The sequence below is a fragment of the Anas acuta genome, chromosome 12 (genome assembly GCF_963932015.1).
Source record: "Anas acuta chromosome 12, bAnaAcu1.1, whole genome shotgun sequence".
Taxonomy (NCBI): Eukaryota; Metazoa; Chordata; class Aves; order Anseriformes; family Anatidae; genus Anas; species Anas acuta.
Genome location: NC_088990.1, coordinates 9,129,307 through 9,150,329, shown reverse-complemented (window position 1 = coordinate 9,150,329; position 21,023 = coordinate 9,129,307). Strand labels below are relative to the sequence as shown.

Here is a 21,023-nt window from a genome sequence, read left to right as displayed (position 1 = left end):
AACAAAACTGGTAGTATCAGTATGTGCAGTGAGCCTGGCCAATGCACAAAACATAAAACACGCCACATTTTTAAGCAGAACTCTCCAGGGGTATGTTGAAGACTGTGAACATCAACATAAAGCAGCTTTTCCTGGAAGGTAGGGTATTTTCTGCCTTTCCACAAATTCTGTCCACTTTGCATGTCGCTTCTTTTCAGCAGGTGCAACATGTTCTCAAGCACTAGTATGCAGTTCTGGGCATATCTTAAAGATTTTGCTGTGCAGAGTTTCTATTCCATGGCACTTCACACATCCTTCCACCCAGGTCCCACCCTCTCTTATTGTTGAAGGTGGTACATAATCGGTGGCAGTCTACTTCGGTCAGATGGGTGTGCTAACAGGCTAAAGACAACAGGCAAAGGAAATATAATTTGGAGGCTTTGAGGTCCCCAGGGCTATGACTCAGGTTTGGGACAGGGTGCAAGGAACTGCTTTATTTGGTATTCGTTGCCTCCTCAAGTGCGGTGTCATTGTTAAAAGTGAAAGACTGATGTGCTCAATCCTTTTCTCCTTGTTTTTAAGGGCGAGGTATGTGGATCATACTCCTGTTAAACAAACACAGTCATACAAGGTTTTCCATATTCTAGAAGTAACTTGGCAAAGGCTGAGGAATTCCAAGTTAAGGCTGCTGTTGCAGATGTAATTAACTCCAGTGCCATTACATGTAATAGAGCTACAGAGTTCCATATGGGCCATTCGGTGCCTGGCCAGTTCCATGTACTGGGTTCAGAATACTAGTTCAAGCGTTCTTATTTAGCAGGGGACTATATAAATACCTCAACCATGTGAACAGTTTCTAAGAATGTGGCTATTACGTGATAGCAAAGCAGAACTGGGAGCTAACTAACTAAGAGGGAGCTAACCTAATGTTGCATAATGTGGCATGAGAAGAATAATCATAGTAAAATGATTATTATCCTCTGACCTAGCACTGATTTGCAGAAGTAGTGTTGCTGATGGTTCTTAACAGAGATTTCTGTGGTGCCTAAAAACTGTTTCTTCCATCAGATACCACAAGCTCTAAGTTTTAGGTTATCTAAAAGACTGCTTTACTTGATTCAGTTTCAGGTTATTTTATAATGAAGGAGAGAAGAGCTAATTAACAAAGCAATATTCTGTGGTTTTCTAGCCCGTGGCTGTTATGAGAGGTAAATCACTTACATCAGTGTGCTAATATGCATTGTACAGTTTGTAACCCGCAATGACTTCAATAAATACATTTTAGCTTGCATCCTGCACTGTAGTCAGGGCTGAGATTTGCTAGTATTAACACACCACATGTGTTGCTGTTATTAATTGTGAGCAGGAGCTACTAAACAGCGGTAACAGGGACAGTGCATTCAGTGTCGTATACTGCTCGCATGCACTACTGATCAAAATGGAATACTGGGAATGCTGCATTTCAACAGAGCCCGGCAGGAAGGATTAACTGGGACAAGCACTGAATTGCACTTGACCTTGGATGTTTCTGAAATATACTGGTAAGAGAAGGTAAATATTGAACGTGAAGGACATCCTGATCCTTTTATGTAAGCCCACTATATAGCAGGAAGGGGGGGAAGTTACTTTTACTTTTTGTGAATGCCTGAGGATCTGAGCATGCTCTGTCGAAGCAGGATACAGAGCAGACTGCAGCTCTGTTCTGTGTCTGTTAAGGAAACGAGCCCCACCTCAGCTAAAATGGGCAAAACATCCTTGGTAAACAGAGCATTGGGCAGAGCTTACACAATTAGCAATTACTCCATAAAACCCAGGCTGGCCACTGCCCAACTTTAACTGAACTTTTATCCTCCCACAACATTTTGTTTAGAAACTATTTTTACTTTTAAACAATAATACGCACTAGCAACACCCATCCTGGAGGACATGGACTGCTCTGACAGCCATCCCGACTCCTGCTTAAATTAGGAACAGCAAATGCCCTCTCTCCTAGCAGAAATGATGAAAAGGCTATGGCTAGTACTTATTGTCCTATACATCTTCATTAATGAAAGGCAAACAAATTGCTCCTACAATGCTGTATTGTTAAACTCTGTCCTGCACAAAGGGCTCCTTACAGTTGTTGTGACAATACATTTTTCATGACGGAAAGCAAATATGTTAGAAAGCTGTCAAGCAGCAAACAGGGTGAGTCTCCTGAAATCATCTCTGTGCTTAGATCGGATTCAAACTGCATACCAGAGACAAAAAGTGTTTTGCTGATTCCAGTTTATGTAAGCAAGATTATACCTTAGCTTCCTTTCATCGCTGAATCTCATTTTGTAATTTGACTGAAAAATTCAAGCCTGTAGTGCTCTGCCACTTCCAATAATGGCTTAGAGCAGCTCCTGGGGGTGGAAAGAAGTGCTAGCAAATAAATGCTTGCTCTGTAACAGTTCTGGAGTTCAGAGTAGCTGGGAACTTGCCCAGCATTACTTGAAACAATATTAACCACTGGTGGCTCCCCAGACCAAGTACCTCTTGTACCAGCATACTGAGCTCTTAGTGCAGAGGCTTCCCAGGACTATTAACTGCCTGGTTACACTCTAAGTCCAATTCTAGTGCATCCTCTTTTTGAAAATAGAATCAAGAGCACCCTGCATCAATAGGAAGTGATGTAGAGAAAGCACAAGGATAGAATTTACTTTTGTTTCATAATCCAATTACTTTGGATACACTGAATCAATGGGGCTATTCCAGCGCTGAGAATAGGGCCTGCTCATGTGAATACGTGCTTTGAATCCCAAGCACCACCAATTCATGCTGGCATGACTAAAGAGATTGCTGCTTCCAGCTCTCAGCCTATTTTCCTGCAAGATGCTATCAAGCCAGTGGCAGGGGTGGCTAGCCAGGCACTGTTCCTGTCTTGAGAAGCCACAGCCTGTAGCAGATCAAGCTCCCATAAAGTTCAGCTTACTTTCCTGTGAGCTGCAATCTGTGAGGGCTTTGATTCAGTCCCTGATGGATTTTAACTTTAGCAGCTTAAAAGGTTACGTTCCTACTGTCACTCCTAGTTGCAACAAAAACTGTCGTCAGAGTCTCCAGGCTAATCACACGGGGTTAACTCCATTCTGTGAAGCTGTGAGCAGTGCAGATCTATGAAAAACATTGCTTATGTGCAAGGTCAGTAAAGTCAAGTAGCCAATGTGTATTTATACACATATCCACATGCTTTTAAATACACTGCTGCCAGACATATGAACTTCAGTGAGTGTTTGATTCCTATATGCTTTTAAAAATCAAGCGAGCGTCAACAGTTTGTTCAAATCATATCCTGGCAGTTTTTCACACCAAAAGGAATAGTAGCAGAGCAGCACTGTGAGAAAAGCATGTGATTTATTGCATGCATGTTATAAAGGATGTTGCTCTGAAGAATATTTAAGTTTATGTTTTAAATGAGATCATCTTTCCTCCCTCCTGCCCCCAGGAATGGAATAGTAAGAAAATTCTGAATGGAGCCAGTTCTGGGTTAGTGTGAGTACCCGTCTTGATTTTTTGTGGGAAACAAAATGGTGAATTATGAGTCTGATTTAGAAAAATAATTTAAGAGCTATTTTGAGACTACAGTTTCGAAATTCTTATCCTCTGGTTGTAAAGCAGGCAAATGTCTGGATTTACTGAATTAAAAAAAAAAAAATGCCAGTAGATAACTGCTTGGAATTATTTTGACTGCAGCCAACAAATATATCCCATCACTATGGCTGCAAAAACAAACACCCACCAAAGACCTATCTCTGACACAGAGAAAATAATTAAGGGAATTGGAACAATTTGCAGTCTGTATTAAATTCTTCACGTTCCCTCACACAAATTAGTAAAGTGGGGTAAACTCTGACCTCGATGCGGATATACTGCTCAAGTTCTTGCCACTCTCACAGTAGCAAGTAGGGCAAACATTACCTAAAAATAGAGGCTTGAGATGTATCTTCCTACTCAGAACCTTTCCATCCCATATTTTTGATTATGGTTGGGAGCAGGTTAGAATCACCTCTCTGGATTTGAATTCAAGAATATAGTTTGCTTTTAAGTTGAATCTGAATTGAATTGATTTTTTTTTAACCCCCTGGTTTGTTTGTAGTCAAAGGCAACAGAACTTCCCCAAAGTGCCTTGCTCCTAAGAGTTCTGCCAGTTTAAGTTTAATGGGAACAGTCCGTTGTTAACAAAGTAATCTGACACTGTACTGCTAGCATCAATAATGTTATTTCCTATAAAATTCATTAACATATTTTAATTCCAAATATTTGTAATTAAAAACAACAGCAGCAAAGGAAATAGTTATATATCCAGGACTAGACGTCCATAAAAGGAATATAAAAATCATCATGCATTTTAATAAGTGAGGAGCACAGCTCACATTCAAATGGCTGCTGTCCCTCCATGTTGGCATGTGGGCCATCTGCTTATGCAGCAGCTGCTGAAACATCAGCCCTTAGAGCCAGACTGAACAGGAAATTGGTGCTATTTTACCTGGGCATAGTTGTTTGTAAATAGCCATGCAGCATCATTTCTTCCAGGAGCTGAGCTCCTCCTATTTAGCAATGGAAACGTGGAGAGAGGGGAGCCCAGAGGAAGAAACATCTATCCTAAATAAGCCAGCAGCTTTCATGAATCCATGCTCTAAAATGAATATTAAAAAAAAAAAAAAAAAAAAAAAAAAAAAAAAAAAAAAGCTCTGTGGATAAGAACCTCAATCCCCTCCCTCAGTCTCATACCTATATTTTTATATCTTTCTGCTCAGGACAGAGCTCAGGGAATCCTTGTTCACTTTGCCATGAGTTATTCTATGAAGACAAGCTATACAAGTAATTGTAATGTTCTTCCTCTTCATCCTCTTCCTCAGGAAAGATCCAGAACCTCTCAGGAGTCCTGTAATATAGTATACATCTATGGGACATGAATCCCATTATCTGCTAAGAAGATGTAATGATGAAATAATACATTAAAACTTTAAAATAATGTATAAATTCTTCCTTCAGAAGTGTGCGAATTCCTCCCCCATAATCCATCATTTATTTAGAGAATAAATAAATTGCAGTTTCAGGAAGGCTGAAAGACACATGAATCTGTATCATTAGGAGAGTTGGCTGTAACAAATTGGTGATAACATGCTTATTATTCCAGGCTGTATCCCACCCGAAGAAAAACACTATCGTACAGAGTTTACACCTTATCCAAGTGAAATGTGCACGCTTACAAAGGTACTGTAAAATTAAGTAATACATCAATGCATTTCCAAAATCTTCTTGGCATCAGCTTTTGTAAAGTTGGAGTTTCATATTTACGTTGCAGTTTATGGATAGCCATAAACTTCACGGAAAACATTTCCTAGCTGGGAAAGGACTGAGGATCTAATTCTACTTTACCTCTTCTAATTTATTTTGCACCATAAATGATGATGAAATGTTTCAAAATTAAAAACTTTCAGTTTCTATACTTTGCCTATACATTCTAGAAAAGTAAATCATATAAATGCATTTCCCCCGAGCCAGCAGCTAGAGTGACATCATATAAAGGGAATGTACACAATGCCGAAAGTGTCCTGCTGGTTTGTGTTAGCTTCCTTGGTCAGACACATCCTGTGTAGCACTAGTTAAGCTTTACCAGTTTGAAAATAGACAGATAGGCTGTCTGAGCAAAGAGCAAACCAAGAGCTTCGCTGTGGAGCAAAACTTCTCTGCAGCCAGCAAACAGACCAAAGCTGTCAGGACCATTTAAAGGTGGGTGCTCAGGCACAAATGTGGGTCACTGCTCTTCCGGGAGAAATGTAACGCTGCCTCCTCGAAAAGGCTGCACTAGGGAGCAGAATGAGAGAGAGGAGAGGTGAAAATTACTGTAAAGAGTCTTTTAAAATGATCCCCTTCAGCCAGACAAAACTTGACATACTTCCCAAACCAGATGGGTAAACTGACCTGGGAACTAAGGAGAAAGCAGGTCCTTGGGCAAGGAAGTGAAAATAAATGCTGTTATGTGTTTAGAGCAGATGGTGTGCCGTGCTCAGTCAGGCCAGATAATGGGGGCTTCTTGGGGACTTTGCTGGGGCTTTTCTGCAGTTTCTGTTTCACTACTGTGAGCAACAAAGACACGTATTTCTTCTTAGTTGGAAGTAGTTCGTTTGTGAGGATGGATTTAAAAAGCTCTCTGAGGAGGAAGCATGGGGTGGCATTTCTTCCCTTGATACAAATTCAGCTCCTGAGGTGGTTAGTAACATCTGCACATGTAACTGTGGAGCTGCCATAGATGACATGAAAATAAGCCTTAATATTTTTTCCTTTTCTCTTCTTTCTTCCTTCCTGAAGGCCAGCAGTTATACAATCCCTTCTGAAATGTGTGTGCTACAATAGTGGCTAACCTAGTTTTATTTTCATTTTGGAAGATATTGGGTGACTTAAGGCTGGACACAGCCAAAAGAAGTTTTTATCATGTCCCTCATAGAATCCCATCTTGAATCCCTTAGAAGATTAACTTTTTGAAAACATACCCCTATCCTAAATGTATAACTATTTTGACAGAAGTTCAAGCAGCATGGTGTTCGTGTGTCAATGGGTGATGAAGGCATCAGCATTTTTATGGCAACTTTAGTGTGCATTCCTTATCTCTAAAGTAGCCACTAAAAATTGAGCTGATGTCCAGCTGATGGCGATAATACAATTAGTGCTGTCGTTGTGGTTGATCAATGGGTGCTTTGAAAATTGAGGTCCTAAGGAAGATTGGTGAACAGAAAAGAAAAACCAACAACAACAACTTGTATTTGAACTGTGTATTTACTGAAAGGCCTCAAGCCACCAGTAGGAGGTATATTGGGCAGATGGATTGGCAGAGCCACACAGACAGCTGGTTCTGCCTGGCATACAGGTGTTTAATTTGGCTGCTTACAGATTAGCTACTAGATGCCAGAATTTTTGAGGGGATCACCTTGTTTGAGAAAAAGTGGCTCTTGTCCATTCCTTATAGCAAGTTCAGTGAGTGAGCCAGAGTGGCTATTTTCACTTCCTCCCTACTCATCTCTGACATGGTCCAAAAAACCCACTCGCCTTCTGCCAGAGTCGGATTTAGGTGGGAGAGAAAACAGTCTTTGTAGTTATGGCAGTGTGGTTTTTGCCTTTTCTTGTGGTAGAAACAGAAGATGTAGCAAGAACAGGCACTGGTGTTCAGTATTCTCTTTTCAGATTACAAGCTATCATTAACGTTTTGTCATTCTGCAGAACGTTTTTATCTCATTTTCAATAGATTGACAAACATTAGCCGAGCTCTGTGTGCCTGTACTTGAAAGAATGTTTTTCAGTAGTTCCAAGATGAGCTAGTCCTTGAATGTAAGTACGTTGGGATTCAATCTGAGAAATTTTTGAGTTTTGTCCAAAAGTTAGAGTGCAGAAATAGCTGTATAACACCAGCAAAGCCAGTCTGCTGTGTTCCAAGTTGCATTGAGCTATAAAATAAATGTACTTGATGCACTGCTGATGGATGTCATTTCAGAGTCTCCAATAATGGTGTCAGATACACATGACAATGAAATGCTCTCCCCTAGAACACTGGTTGTCAAATTCAAACCTGGTATAAATAGGTTAGGAAAACTTGCCCAGAACATAATATTGTCACTGGTGTGCTTTTCTTCTTATGATAAGTGTGTTTTCAGATAGGATGATCTAAGATGGCTGTGGAAACCAAAATTCTCCTGTTGCATTTTTGCCTGGTATCCCAACCCGCCTGCCTTGTCTACCCGATCCCTTTTGCAGCATCTGTCTTTTCCATGTGGAAGCAGTTCTGTGAGAAAGAGACTGAGTAACCTCACTTTTAAATTCTCTGACTATTGTAGAGAAACAATAATCAAATGGTAATCTTTTTTTCTCTTAATTGAAACAATAAGAATATATGTAGAATGTAATAGCTTGTTCTTTCTCCACAGAAAAGGCTGGTTTTCATATTTTACATAATAAGCACTGAAAATGCTATTAAAATACTCTTCCTAATACCATGCTTTATGAATGCAAGATGTGTAGTCAACTTCCTGAACATTGCATTTAAAATGTAATTCCTATCATCAGGATTCACTTGGTCTGCAGGCTTTGTTGCAGGCACCTGTATTTTGTGCTAAAGAAATCCGTGTGAAGACTCTGGGCTTGTCAACTTCTTTTAGCAATGATTTCTGTTAGCGGGATTGTAACAGCAGTTATATTTGGTTAACAGGTAGACCCTAATATACATGTATATGGGTTTGTGTGCATATGAATAACATGAAATGGGTATTCTGTATATACATACAAAACTAATTCTGCAGCTAAGTTGCTAGACATTGCAATTTACAGTAAAGCTACTGGACCACAGTGACAGACACTCTGTTTCCATGTGTATGCTTGTTGTATTTTTTAAGGATTTTTTTTTTTTATAAGGAGTAGATGTCAGATAACTATAGAAAAATTAACGTGTTTATATTTGGGATGAGCAATCCTGCAATGTTATTTCCAAGTCTGCCTTAATGCTACATGTTTTCATTTCATTCCAGAGAGATGGCAAAAAAGGGAAAGTAAAAAAAAAAAAAAAAAAAAATTCAATGAAAATTCAGGCAGAGCCAAGTAAGAGTGAAAGAGTGGAATAAAAAACGAATCAAGAGAAGCCTGTGTGTAAAGAAGCAAAGTGGGAAAATGAAAATTTTAATGCAAATAAGTGTCTGTGCCAGTCTAGTATTTAGAGACTGCTCTGTTTCAATGGAAGTTCAGTTAGTAGAAGCCCAGCGTTATTAAAACTAAGAAAAGGGAGTCATTCTTTGAAAGGAGTATGAATTTAACTGATGGAAGAAACAGGTCCACGAACTGTAGCAAGTTTTATGAACACTAAATATAGTTTGAGAGGTTTGAATTGCTCTTTTAACTCTTATGTATCTTGGTTTCTACTGTACACTTGTAAATCATGACAGTTCTCCAGACAAAATGTGTAATTTAGTGGATTGGTCCTAAAACTGCAATGCTTTTTTTTTTTTCTTCTTCTTTTTTTTTTTTTTTCCTTTTCAAGTGTTCTTAACATTCATATTCCTTATATTCCTTTCTGTGTGGTATGATTGACTATAGCCGTACCACTTAATGATGTGTCTCAAGAAACCTTGTGCCATCCCTTGACCTACTGTTATACAACAGGCCAGTAGCATTAACATATTCAGCAATGACACAGCTGAAGCATTTCAGCATCTGCCCTTATAACAGACGTGTAGCTGTAAACGAAAGACAGTATTTTGGTTGTTTTATACATCCATAGTGCTTTGTCTGAGTTAATCAATGTGCTTGTATGACATGATTAGTTACAGTTACTTTGTAACTCTTTTTTTTATAGGTGTGGTAGGTGTGAAGCAATTAGGTAATAGCCTATGAATCCAGAGCAGTCATTAGAATACCATATGGAACCTGGATAGAGTGACAGTGGTATTACACAAATGTATTGGGTATTTTTGTACGGATGTATTGATTTTTATTTAGAAATGAAATTGGAAAAACAGTATGGTGGGTCTGGACAAATGATCCCCCAGCAGGGCTGTACCATTATAGCACAGTGGCTTTCCTCCAGCCTGAAGCTGTGCAGGTGCCAGGACTCAGCAAACCAGGAGCTCAAAAGAATCAAAGGGTAATTGTCATTGGAAAGGCAAATCATAAAATGACCGGCACCTTCTTTTCGTAGGTGGCCCTGGAGACTTATCCCAGGCAAGACCCCCAGAAGAGCAGCATTCTGGAAAATTACACCTCTGGAGCGGGTTTGAAGGCTGGCTTCTCACCGCAGCCCCGCACCTTGCAAGCGTCTGCCACAGCCGGAGCTTGTACGCTCAGCCTGAGGTAAATCATAAAAGTTTGCTCCTGAACAGTCATTTCGTTGAGTGCCTCTAAATCTGTTTTTGCAGTCACGTCAGTTCACAAGTTGACAGTCAGCTTAACTTAAAACAGAGAGCACAAGCTTCACTGTCTTCAGTGCTGTGAGGCTGCTCTGGAAGACGTGGTGTCTGCTCCAGCTTTCCCTCCCTGGGGTACTGCAGCTCCCCATAGACCCCTAGCTGGTGGCTGAATGCCACAAGTTACACTTCTGAATGTGTCATTACTGCTGTTTGACTGTAGTGACTGATTTACTGTGCAAGTCTGTGGTTGTACTGTAATCAAAAATCCATGTGGCTTTGGGGAGACATGAGAGGGTAACCAACATTAGTCTAGGGTGGATTTGAACTCAGTAGGTGTCGAGTTGTCACCAAAAATATTTACCTTCCCTTTAATGTGCTACACAGTAGATTACCTTCTTATTCTAAACAAACAAACAAAATATAATGAATTAAAAGACCTTGTCATATATTAAAGAAATTCAAAAGACTTAAAAGAGGGGAACAAAGGGGCAGTCATATAGAATGTGATATCTGAAACAAGAGCCAAGTTTAAAAAATGATTAGCTGTTTACTGGCCAAAGAAAACAAATCTCTGTTAGGCCTAACCTGCCTATTCCTCTCCTAAGTCTCAAATACCAACACGTGGGAGTTCTATGGTGGAAATTTAGGTTTAATTCTGTTTTGTTTTACTTGGCAATTGTATTCCTCCAACCTTATTGTTTTTCAGCATTCAGTATGTTTAATCCTGCATCTCAATACAAGGTATATTATAAGAGCATGGTCAATCAGTCCTGCAAAATAATATAAACATCACTTCTCCTGGTGACATGTAGCATAATTTCCAGGGACTGGCCTAGAGGAAAAGCTTCCCTTACAACATATTTTACCCATGAAGAACCCATTTCATGTCTCCACAATAGATAGATGAAAAAATGTACTAAATATCAGTCATAGCTAACTGCTACAACCATAACCTTCATTCTTGATTTGGAATCCATTGATAAATGAACTTGTGCTAATACAGCATTTTTGTGTTTGTGCTTTTAGGGAGTAAAGTGATACGTGGTTTGGTTTTCTCTAGAAAATAAGAACAGCCTCACAACCCATGGGTTTATCTGGTCCAACAGCCTGTCTCCAAAAGTGGAGCAGTGCAGACAAATCTGTCATGATTCCTGAATGTGCAAAACAGCAATATCAAAAGCTGGCATAAAATCATTTTGCTATCCAGTGTTCTGGGCCAATGTTAGACACATGGTACTGAGTAACAAAGATTGACTTTACCAGCAGAGAAGGGATGCTGGCAGAAGATGAGGAGGAGAATATTTTCACCAGTAGGCAGAACTCCTGTTAGTATAGGACTCCTAGTTTGTGCCTCATCAGGTAGGAGGATGGCAAGGATGGCAGAAACAACAGATCGTGGCCAGTGGGGTAGATGATAAATTGCATGAAGACTTGAAGCAGCTGGAGAAAATCCAGGCGTGTTGAGAATATTACTACTTCAGGAGCTATATGCCTGAATGTCAATGTGTCTAGTGTCGGCAGCAGAGACCTGTTGGAAAAAACAGAAGTGTCAGGGAAGAGTAAGAACAGAGCAAGAAAATATGATATTTCTGTCATGTACTCTCCTGTGTTCCAACTGTATTTAGTTAAGGGAATTTCCTGAACTTGTTGTGATTTCTCTATATAGGAACCTCTGAGGATTTCTTTTCCAGGTATTTGTTCAGATTCATATAAAAATTGCATAAATTTCTTGCATCCCTGGTATCCATTTTTGAATTACACTGTTACCTCGCACATGAAGAAAATCTACACTTTTGCTTTGAACCTGGCTTTCATGTGTTTGTGCTTGGTTCTTATGTTGAAAGAAACAGCAGTCATTCATTATCTAACCCTTTTATGCCATTAATGATTTTGCAACCTTCCACTCTTTATGTGAAGATTCCCAGCCTACCTACCTTTGTTTGTTTGTTTGTTTGTTTGAAAGCTCTCCTGAACCTTTGTTCAGCCTTGTTACTTTTCTCAGAATATTGGCCTTCTCTAACATACCTTCTCAAGCTGAGGGCACCAGAACTGCACACAGCATTTAGAGTGTGGGTGAGCCATGGATTTATATGGTGGCAAGAAGATATTGCCTGTTTTGTTTTCTATTCACTCCTGATTCCTCTTTCTTAGGCCTTTCTATGTGACTTTATTCTAAGAGATGTATTGTGAGTTTTCTGAAAAATGAAGTAGGAAAACTGGTGAGTATGTTGGCCCCACTGTGAAAAGGTCAGATTTTAAAACAACTTAGGTATCCTTATTCCATGTATTCTTCAGAAATTGCATACCTTTCCTTCTGGAGTATATAATTTCCTTAGAATCACAAGTCCAATTTTTGAACAGGCACCTTGAGTTGTATGTGTTTCTAAATAAATCTCTTAATAAAAGAGATTTTATAAATATTAAGAGATTTATAAATAAACATAAACAATAAATAATCTTTATAAATCTCTTAATAAAATACTATTACCTCTCAGCTGAATTCTCCCTTCAAGAAATGCCATATGCATTTAAACTTGTAGCATTACATAAAAAAAATTATGTGGACTATAGACGTTATGCTTGGGATATTTGTGTACTTAGTATTGGCTAATGTGTGGCTTATGTAGCTTTAGCTCCCTGATGTAATAGGAAAAACAAATCTTTCAACATGTGCATTAAATTCCACAGGATGTTTAGGAATAGGAAAACAATAAATTATTCTAATCAATTCTATAGGTTTTCTTTCGTAATCTCTTTGCTGCTGTGCCCTCTTGTTGAAATTATGTCTATTTCCACTTCCTTTGTAGTGTTATATTCTTTTTTCTTGCACCCGTTTCTCTCATGAAATACTCTTTTTATCACATTGTTTGCTTAAATTATATTGTCCTCACTGCAGCCATTTTTAGAGCAGAAACATTCAAGTTAGGTTTATCTAGATAGCTTTTTTAATAGTAATAGTTTAGAGAAACAGTAAGGAGTTTGGCAGGCTAATTTGCTCAGTTTCCACAGTAAATCACAGCTTTGACTAGAGCTTGACAAACCTTGAACCAGACAGTTTAGAACTGGTTTCGGGTACATCTCGTTATTCTATGAAAGCTGCTATGAATGTATAGTTGGATGGATTTTCTGTAGCTCTTTGAAAGTCTGGCCTCTGTTTTCTAGTCTTTGCATTTCTTCTGTTGTGAAAACGGAAGAAAATGAGCTAGTATTTTACCTTACTCCTTCACATGCCAAGCATCTTAAATAATCTCGGTATTGTAATGACTCATTCAGTTAGAGAAACTTAATGTCCTTTACTCACACAAATGTTTTAACTATCATAATACTTTTGTGAACTGGTTAAGTGTTATTAACCCCCTCCCCACCTTTGTATTTTTCCAGCTGAAAAGCACAGATAAAAGAGATTAGAAACTCCATTTTCAAAAATGGTCTATTAAAAAAAAAAATAGGAACAACGTTTTGGATTTGGATGTTAGTCATTCTACCAGTGTCACTTCGGAAATTTAGCCGTTTTGGCAACGCATCTTTTGAATCTTGCTTTTCAGTTTTATTTGCACGTTGAAAGTATTGTTTCAAAATGAAAATAAAAGCATAATTTACTTCGCTAAGAGTCAGTTCTAGCAAGAATAAATACTACAATACTGAATTCATCGTGGTTGTAAAGCTGTGCTCCAGCAGTTTATTTAATAGTGATGTTATTTATAGAAAGCTCCTTCACGTGATGTTGTTGCCAGTAACACAGATGTCCCTTGAATGCACTCTATTTTAAATAAAGGTGAAAGGCTAAGGAAAATAGAAAAAGAACCCACCTTTAATATTTGAATTCAACAATAACAAGCAGGGTGTGGCCTCTCTGAAAACGTGGCTTGTCGGATGCTTGGGAGAAGGGAAGGGTGGGAAAGCTCTCTGCTTACAAGTTCCACAGTCTTGTTAGCAAAAACACATCTGACACCAGTGATTGTGGCCTGAGAGATACAGGGAGAACGGGTGGTGCTTGCAGTCATTACAATGAATAGAGTGTCCTGCTTAGTACTTGGCATATGGCCATGCAATAAGCTTTTTTAGGGGTGTTAATGTACTTAATGTTTGAGAGTTGTGAATGAAAACATGAGAATTGTTGCCTGCATATTTTAAAGGGAAAAAAATAGTTACCTTTTTTGGACTGCTTTTCTTTTCCCCCAAAGAGACTGTGAGGTTCTTCACATAAAGCTTATTCTGAAAGCTTCTTCTTCATGTTTAATTCACTGTAATTAAACTGGATGCTCAGATATTTTCAGCATTTTAGGTGAGACTTACAAGCTATTATTTAAAAAAAAAAAAAAAAAAGCCTTTTCCCATTTGACAGTGGTTTGGTAGTGAAAGAAGTTCACAGGAATGTGGGTAGGTCAGAGACAGAAAAAAGTACATTTTACGCATGGATAGTCGTCCTTGCAATATCAGGAAATTTTCATATTTATTATTATTATTATTATTTGATTGAATTAAAAGTGATGAACTAAATTTTCCGTGAACCAAAATTTTAAGGTTTAAGTAGTATGTATTTACCTGAAATCAACGTAGTGGAAGCTAGAGGCATCCTAAGCCTGGAAAAAAAATCACATATAGATCCACCCAGAACAGACTTCCAGTAACCCACAATCACCCAGAACTCACTCTCCAACATATGAGGTCACCTGGAACAGGCACTTAGTTTTTTGAATTCTCCTTTTATTGGGGTTTATTCATTTATTTCTGATTCGAGAGAAGTTAGAGCCTAAGAAAAAGTTTTAGTGTTGTATTAAATCACAGCCAATGTGCTTTGCTATTCCAGAAGACTCTACCAAATAACTTCCACTCCATCTTATCCGTGAAGAATTTTATTCTGAGAAAAGGGAGTATTTTTCTGAGTGTGTAGCATGGTTGAGTGTCTGCCATAAAACAGACTGTTCACCCCTCCAAAAATGATACAAGCAGGTTGTAGTGAGCCTAGTATCTAGACAGATTTTGTCTGGGCTCATTCAGCACATGGAAAAAATATTTCATCTCTTTTCTGCACAAACTGACACCACAAAGCCATTCCCATTTATTTTCCTGACACATTGTTGTGTTGTTCAATACTGCATGTAATTTCCCCTGACTTTGGAACAAACTGGTAGGATTGAGTGTAAGTCTGACATTTCTGTAGTTACAAGGAAAAATGAGATCATAAAATACAAAGTTAACTACTAAATAATGATTGGGGTCTCTGTACAGCAACATCAAGCACATCTGAAGTAAACAGCTTTAAGTTTTGCTAGCCAGATACTACGCAGATATTTCTGTTGCTTTCTATAACCTTGTACAGGCACTACAAAAATAAATAAATAAATAAATAAAAGTCACCTACAACAAATTCGCAACTAGTCCTGGGCTGTCAACTAGAGAAAATTACCAGTGCTGCAAATGGCCCAAATAACACTACTTCCCTGTCTGTGTCCTCTTCTAATCACGGTAGAAAAATATCAAACTCCTTTGTAGACAAAAGCAGCACTAAGAAACTTGCAGGGAAACTAAGCATTACAAATTCTTGTTCCTGCAGAACTCAATAGTGGAAAAACAAATCTGCAGCAAGCTTAGAGAAGCTTGTAGCAGTTCAGGGATGAATGTTAAGTGCAGAGGTGAAAGACCTGTGCAGCAACTGGTGTCTTGGGAACCAGGCTTTCCTTGAAGAAGAACAAACCTGGTTTGGAGTTCCATACTAGTTGAACTATGAAGGTAAAAAGCAAGTTGCATTTCAAAGATGTTTAAAAGGTACAAAAAGCTTGACTCGCAACTATTTGTTGTCTCTTCAGTCCACCACAGTTGGGAATCAAGCAATTTTATTTTATTTTTTACACCAATCCAATAAATGTTTGCTTATCAGTTTGTTCAAATTGCTGCATAAGCAACAGCTGGGGAAAGAAGTAGGGACACTTCTGAACAAAAAAAATATACCAATGATGGAAAAGTTCAGGAAATGCAATGATGACAGAGGGCCCTGGTAAAATGAGAGCAGAAAAAACTGCAAAGAGAAGCAAGCCCATCATTTATGTGGAAGCACCTGGGCTCCCCCTTCAAATAGAGTCTATTTTGAAGGTGTTAGCAGAATGTAGTTATTTGTTATTTATTTGAAGACTATAGCTCTTATTCTTGTTAAGGTCTAACTGCAAAAACTTCACAGTTCCTCTTAGATATACAGCTGGTAAATCAAAGGTAGCTCATGAGAACTGGGAGTTGCTTGTGTGCAACTGAGTCAGACAAATGGCATGGAATAACAGCCCTTCTCCTATGCCCTTTATCTTTTGTGCACCAAGACTTCTGCAGATGCTCAGGCATCGGGGCCTTAAAATTAATTTCTATGAATGAGTGCTTTGGTAAAATGTGATCACTTGAATGGTCCTAGAAAGTTAACGCAAAGGCAAGAAGAGAGAGATTTCAGTTACCACATATACCTAAACTGTCAGTAATTGACCATGAGGTAATTGTAAGGCACAGCACATTGGGTTGCAACCTATGGACTTTGGGAGATCTGAGTTTAGTTTCTTGCTGTAACACAGACTTCACTCTCTGAAGCTGGGAATGTCATCTAATCTCTTTTGCCCATCTCTGCCCTTTTGCTGCTGTTGTCTCTTCAGACTAGAGTCTCCTAAAAGTTGGCAGTCTTATACTGCTGCACCAAAGCTCCATGCAGCCTGATTAGAGATGGGGCCCCTTGCACGCTGTCATTTGAAAAATATTATAACACTGCTCATAAATAACAATGTTTTACAATAGCCCTTTTCTTCAGCTCCCAAGAAAAGGACACAACACACTGTTCAAGAAACAGCTCTCACCTGGTAATGTTAATGATGCTCTGAACTGCACTTTAGTCACTACAGAAGTCAGAAGTTGTAAAATCCCAGCAAATTGGTGTGATTTTAACACAGGTTTAGGCCTGAGCTTGAAACTATTTCTTCTAAAGAGAGTTCCTTTGAAAAATGAAGGTGTGAAATGTGCTTTCTCAAAATGATTGTGGGTCTTTCAGGGTTTCAGGTTTTATTCCCATATTTATTGGTGCCTTTCGGCTTGCTAAGGCCTTTCTTGCTTGAAATAGCAACTTAAAAATGGGAGGAAAAAATCTGCTATTGCAAGTATATTAATGCAAGGCGATTCATTGCATGTGCACTGCAAAATGACAGCAGTGTGACTCCGTGACCTGTCCATGCTCAGGGAGCCTTTTCTGTCAAATACTTATGGTATGACTGGATACACGCTCAAACTAAGATCTTTGTTTAGTAAATACTGAATATTCCCCTAGTCCTTTATATCCTGTCGTCATTTCCTTTGTACAGCTTGCAGCTGTAGTTTCAAGCCAATGTGCAGTTAGCTGGGTAAGCAGAGTTTCATAGCGTGTTTAACCATGTAACTGAGATCTTTTCTCATGGTTTTTCCTCTCAGAGTTCTTGCAGCTCTGTAGCCTATACCAGCATCATCTCTGGGAAAGGTATAATTAGTAGATTTCTTCATTATCTATTTCAGAAGCATGAATATACTGTAATATATATATACGTACATATATGTATAAAAGTAGGGAACTTGGTTGTCATGTAGTCATAGTTTGTGGTTTTGGAAAGCCACAAGCTCCAGGGTGGAGATAGCCATTGTATTACATTAGCTATTTTCTCACAGTTTAAGCAGCAGCAGCTCAAAACACTGTGGTCCAGACAGCAAAATACCCAACAAAGAAGCAGTTCCCTCTCGAAGGCCCACGTGTCTCACCAGGCCTCTGAAAAGAGGTGGGTGGAAAGGGGATGCTGGCAAGCTCACGAGTGCCCCGTGCGTGGGGAAGAAATGGGAATGCGGAAAGGGAGAAACTGTAGTGGTGAAGCCATGTGATAGGGAACGTGAGCTGGGTGAAACAAGTGGGGTAGGAGGACTGCTTACCTCGGGTCTTCACAGTAATTGCTCCACCGTAATGCCTATGTGTGTGTTGGCTTTCAGTAGCAAAGGGGAAACCAGAAATATTGCAGAGAGCTTCTGGCAGTTTTGAGTCATGGGCAGAGCACATGGGCTTAGGATTGAAATTTTCCTTTTTCTTTTTTTTTTTTTTTTTTCTTTCTCTCCAATTAATATGGAAATGGAAATAATCACTGTGAATATTTTCCTTTTATGTTGTCCTCTTCCTGTATGATTCTGCTGTTTGTGTTGACTATGCAAGTGATTAACACCAAGCTAGAGTTAATTAATTGTATAATAAACATCGGTGCCAGGGCTGCAGCCCTTCTCTGTTCTCACTCTGCGTAAGCTCTGCTGATGGGCTTTGGTTGTGTAGGAAGGGAGTTTGGGTACGTTCATTGGGAGATATAGAAACAGTGAGCCCCATCCGGGTATGGCACTGAGCAGCTCTTCCATGGGAATGTGATTCAGCTCTGTGACACAGAGGTGGAAGGCAAGTTGTTATTTTCCCCTTTTCTGCCTTGCAGGATGTATATGTGCTTCAAAGCCACAGTGTGAAACCTGCAAATTTTGGAAGCACTCAAACTCAGCACCTCCTGGGAGTTATTCTATAAAGGATGCCGGAAAGGCCACAGAAAAATAAACTCGCTTGGGGTAGGATTCATGCTCAATTCTCTGAAAAAAATTACTCTCAGCTTAAGCACAGTAATCCTGAAGAGGTAATGATCAGCAGGCAGCATCCCATTTTCCATGCTTACCACCTGGACCGATGCATTGGTGGCCTCAGTTACAGCTTGTTCATGTCTTGTGTCAGATATTTGCTTGGGCCAGGGCCTGTGGTTGATGCCTCCTGCCCTGCACTAGCAGAGAAAGCGGTTGAGACCCAGTAGTTTTGCTAACAGGGTGTGTCATTCCACATGAAGGGAGTCAGCCTCCCGGAGATGGTTTTTCCAGCGTTAAGACAATGGAATAGCGCAAGCTTTCAGGAACATGGAAGCCAGAGCCTCTCTCTGAAACAGAAATTATTATTTTGACAGGGTAACAGAAGAAAGCTGATAAATAATGTTATCACTCTGAAGGAAGCAATACATTTACAATGTCCAGAGTATCAAACCAATGATTAGCTCATTCAATTTCAAATTAACCTCATTAAATTTTGTAAATGTAAAACCTCCTTTGAAAAATGACTTCAAAACTGAAGCTCACTCTAGAGAAATGGCTGGAATTCGACCTCTTTCTAATAGCTTTAATTTTTTCCCTTTTACTCTAACATATTATGATGGCGCCAATAAATACAATAAGCTGTGTCTTCTGCCAGAATACTTCATAAAGTGTTATCTGTCTTCCAGGGGGCTGGGGAGGGGAGATCTTTTAGTTTAAAAATTAAGTGAATTAAAAGAAAGAGATTATATAGAACATGTATTTCAGGATTAGACAATCTCAGAGGCCGTGTTCAGAATTAAAAATGTTTTTTATTGGACTTCCATGCAAATTCATTTACACCACTAATTATCTTGCAGAAATAAAACTGCTTCATGAAGGCTCAGATCCTGGATCCCAGCCTGCAGCTTCACAGTCATTTCTGCTCGCGGGAATTTTAACACGATATTCCCCCAGGTGCTACAATCGGGTCAACAGCTCTCCTGGGAGCTCGAGCATAGACACAGCTCCGTGGGAGTCAGACAGCTTTAGCACTGCTCACAGCAGATGCCATCCAGGGAACATGAAAGGAACATATATTTATTATCTCCAGGCAGACTATGGAGAAGGAACAGCTCTGTATAATGGCTTTCCTGCTCCACAGTTCCCCAGGGTTGTTGCTCAGCTGGAAGAACGGACAGGTAAATCAGCAATCTGCCTCCGTCCTGCAGGTGCTGGTATCCTCTACACTATTTGGCCAAAAAAAAGCTAAGCTGTTTTCACTCAGCTTCATGATATGTGAGGGTGAACATCACTGCCATTTCCAGAATTAAACATTGTCAGTGTAGCAAGGCTAGCTCTAGCAGTACAGATATTTTTTATTTTTGGGGAAGGGGGTGGGCCGGGATTTTTTTTTTTTCTTTTGTTTCTGAAAACACTGCAGAGGGCTCTTTCTGTTATCTGGCTCTCCCACCTGTTCCAGCTGTGCTCGCAGAGTTGTGTTTAGTTTGCAAGGTTCAAGGTTAGCCTGAGGTTGGGCTCAGACCATGGACAAGAAATGTAAACACGTAAAAGGCATGTGGTATGAGCACACTTGGGAAATGCCATATGGTGTTCTTCCTCCTCCCCATCCTTGCTAGTGAAAGGCCGCTGATATTTTTGCAATGAACCCTCTAGGAAAGAACAGATAGCACCAAGACAAAACTGCAGCAGAACAAGGCTGAAGCTCAGATGAGAGTTTACCCCTTGTCTGAAATGCTTAATCACACAAAGTGATTCAGGGACTGATGTCTGTGGACTCACTGTTTCTGCCTGTCTGGCGTGAGCCATGGTAAGAAAGTCATCTCAATCATTTCAGGTGCATCCAGGCTGCTTTAACCTGTTTCCAGTGGCCCCTGGGTATGTCTGTGTTGCATAGTGGAGATCCCAGCTCTGGCTCCAGGCAAGTTTTCTCCAGAGGCAGGAGCAGCACAGCTGTGTCACTGTGGTGCTTTGCATAGGGCTAATTGTAGTGCTGGTATATCTGCATGGCTGTGCTCCAGGCTGCACAGATCTACCGCCTCGTTCAGGCAAATGGGGATAACCCTCGTACAGCTCTGCCTTTTGCAGCACAAAGATTTGCTCTTCTCACACACTCTAAGGATTTCTCTTAACTTCAGTTTCTGCAATTGCTTTAGCTAATTGCTAAGATAGCAATGTTTCAACAGAAGATGAACCCACCACAGAAATCAGCCCCCGCTGTTGCTAGCTGTGCTGAACTCCTGCCACGCAGTTGGAAGAGCTGGAGATCTCCAAATCAGTTTTTGATAAAGGCAACTAACATCCTACACCAAGGTATGATGCAAGGTTCTTGCTCTAGAGGCCCTATTCTGAAAGCCCACCACCATTCAGGATTGCCCTGTGTTTATCAGGAAAGGCTGCCCTCCGTTGTCTTCTCCTCACGTACCCTGACTGACCCAGAACTTTCTCCTTCCATCCTAACATTTTCCAAACAGCATAAACCCTCCACCAATTAGTATGTTGCACGAGCTCTAAAAACAACAAGCGATAAATGCTTCAAAT

At 39.7% G+C, this 21,023-nt stretch overlaps 1 long non-coding RNA gene across 1 annotated transcript; it reads left to right on the top strand.

Moving 5' to 3' along the window:
• Positions 1-17,440: 17,440 nt before the first annotated feature.
• LOC137863350 (uncharacterized) lies at positions 17,441-20,642 on the top strand. The gene is made up of 4 exons (XR_011100881.1): positions 17,441-17,662; positions 18,350-18,476; positions 19,343-19,663; positions 20,320-20,642. It is a non-coding gene; the product is annotated as an uncharacterized lncRNA (long non-coding RNA).
• Positions 20,643-21,023: the final 381 nt, after the last annotated feature.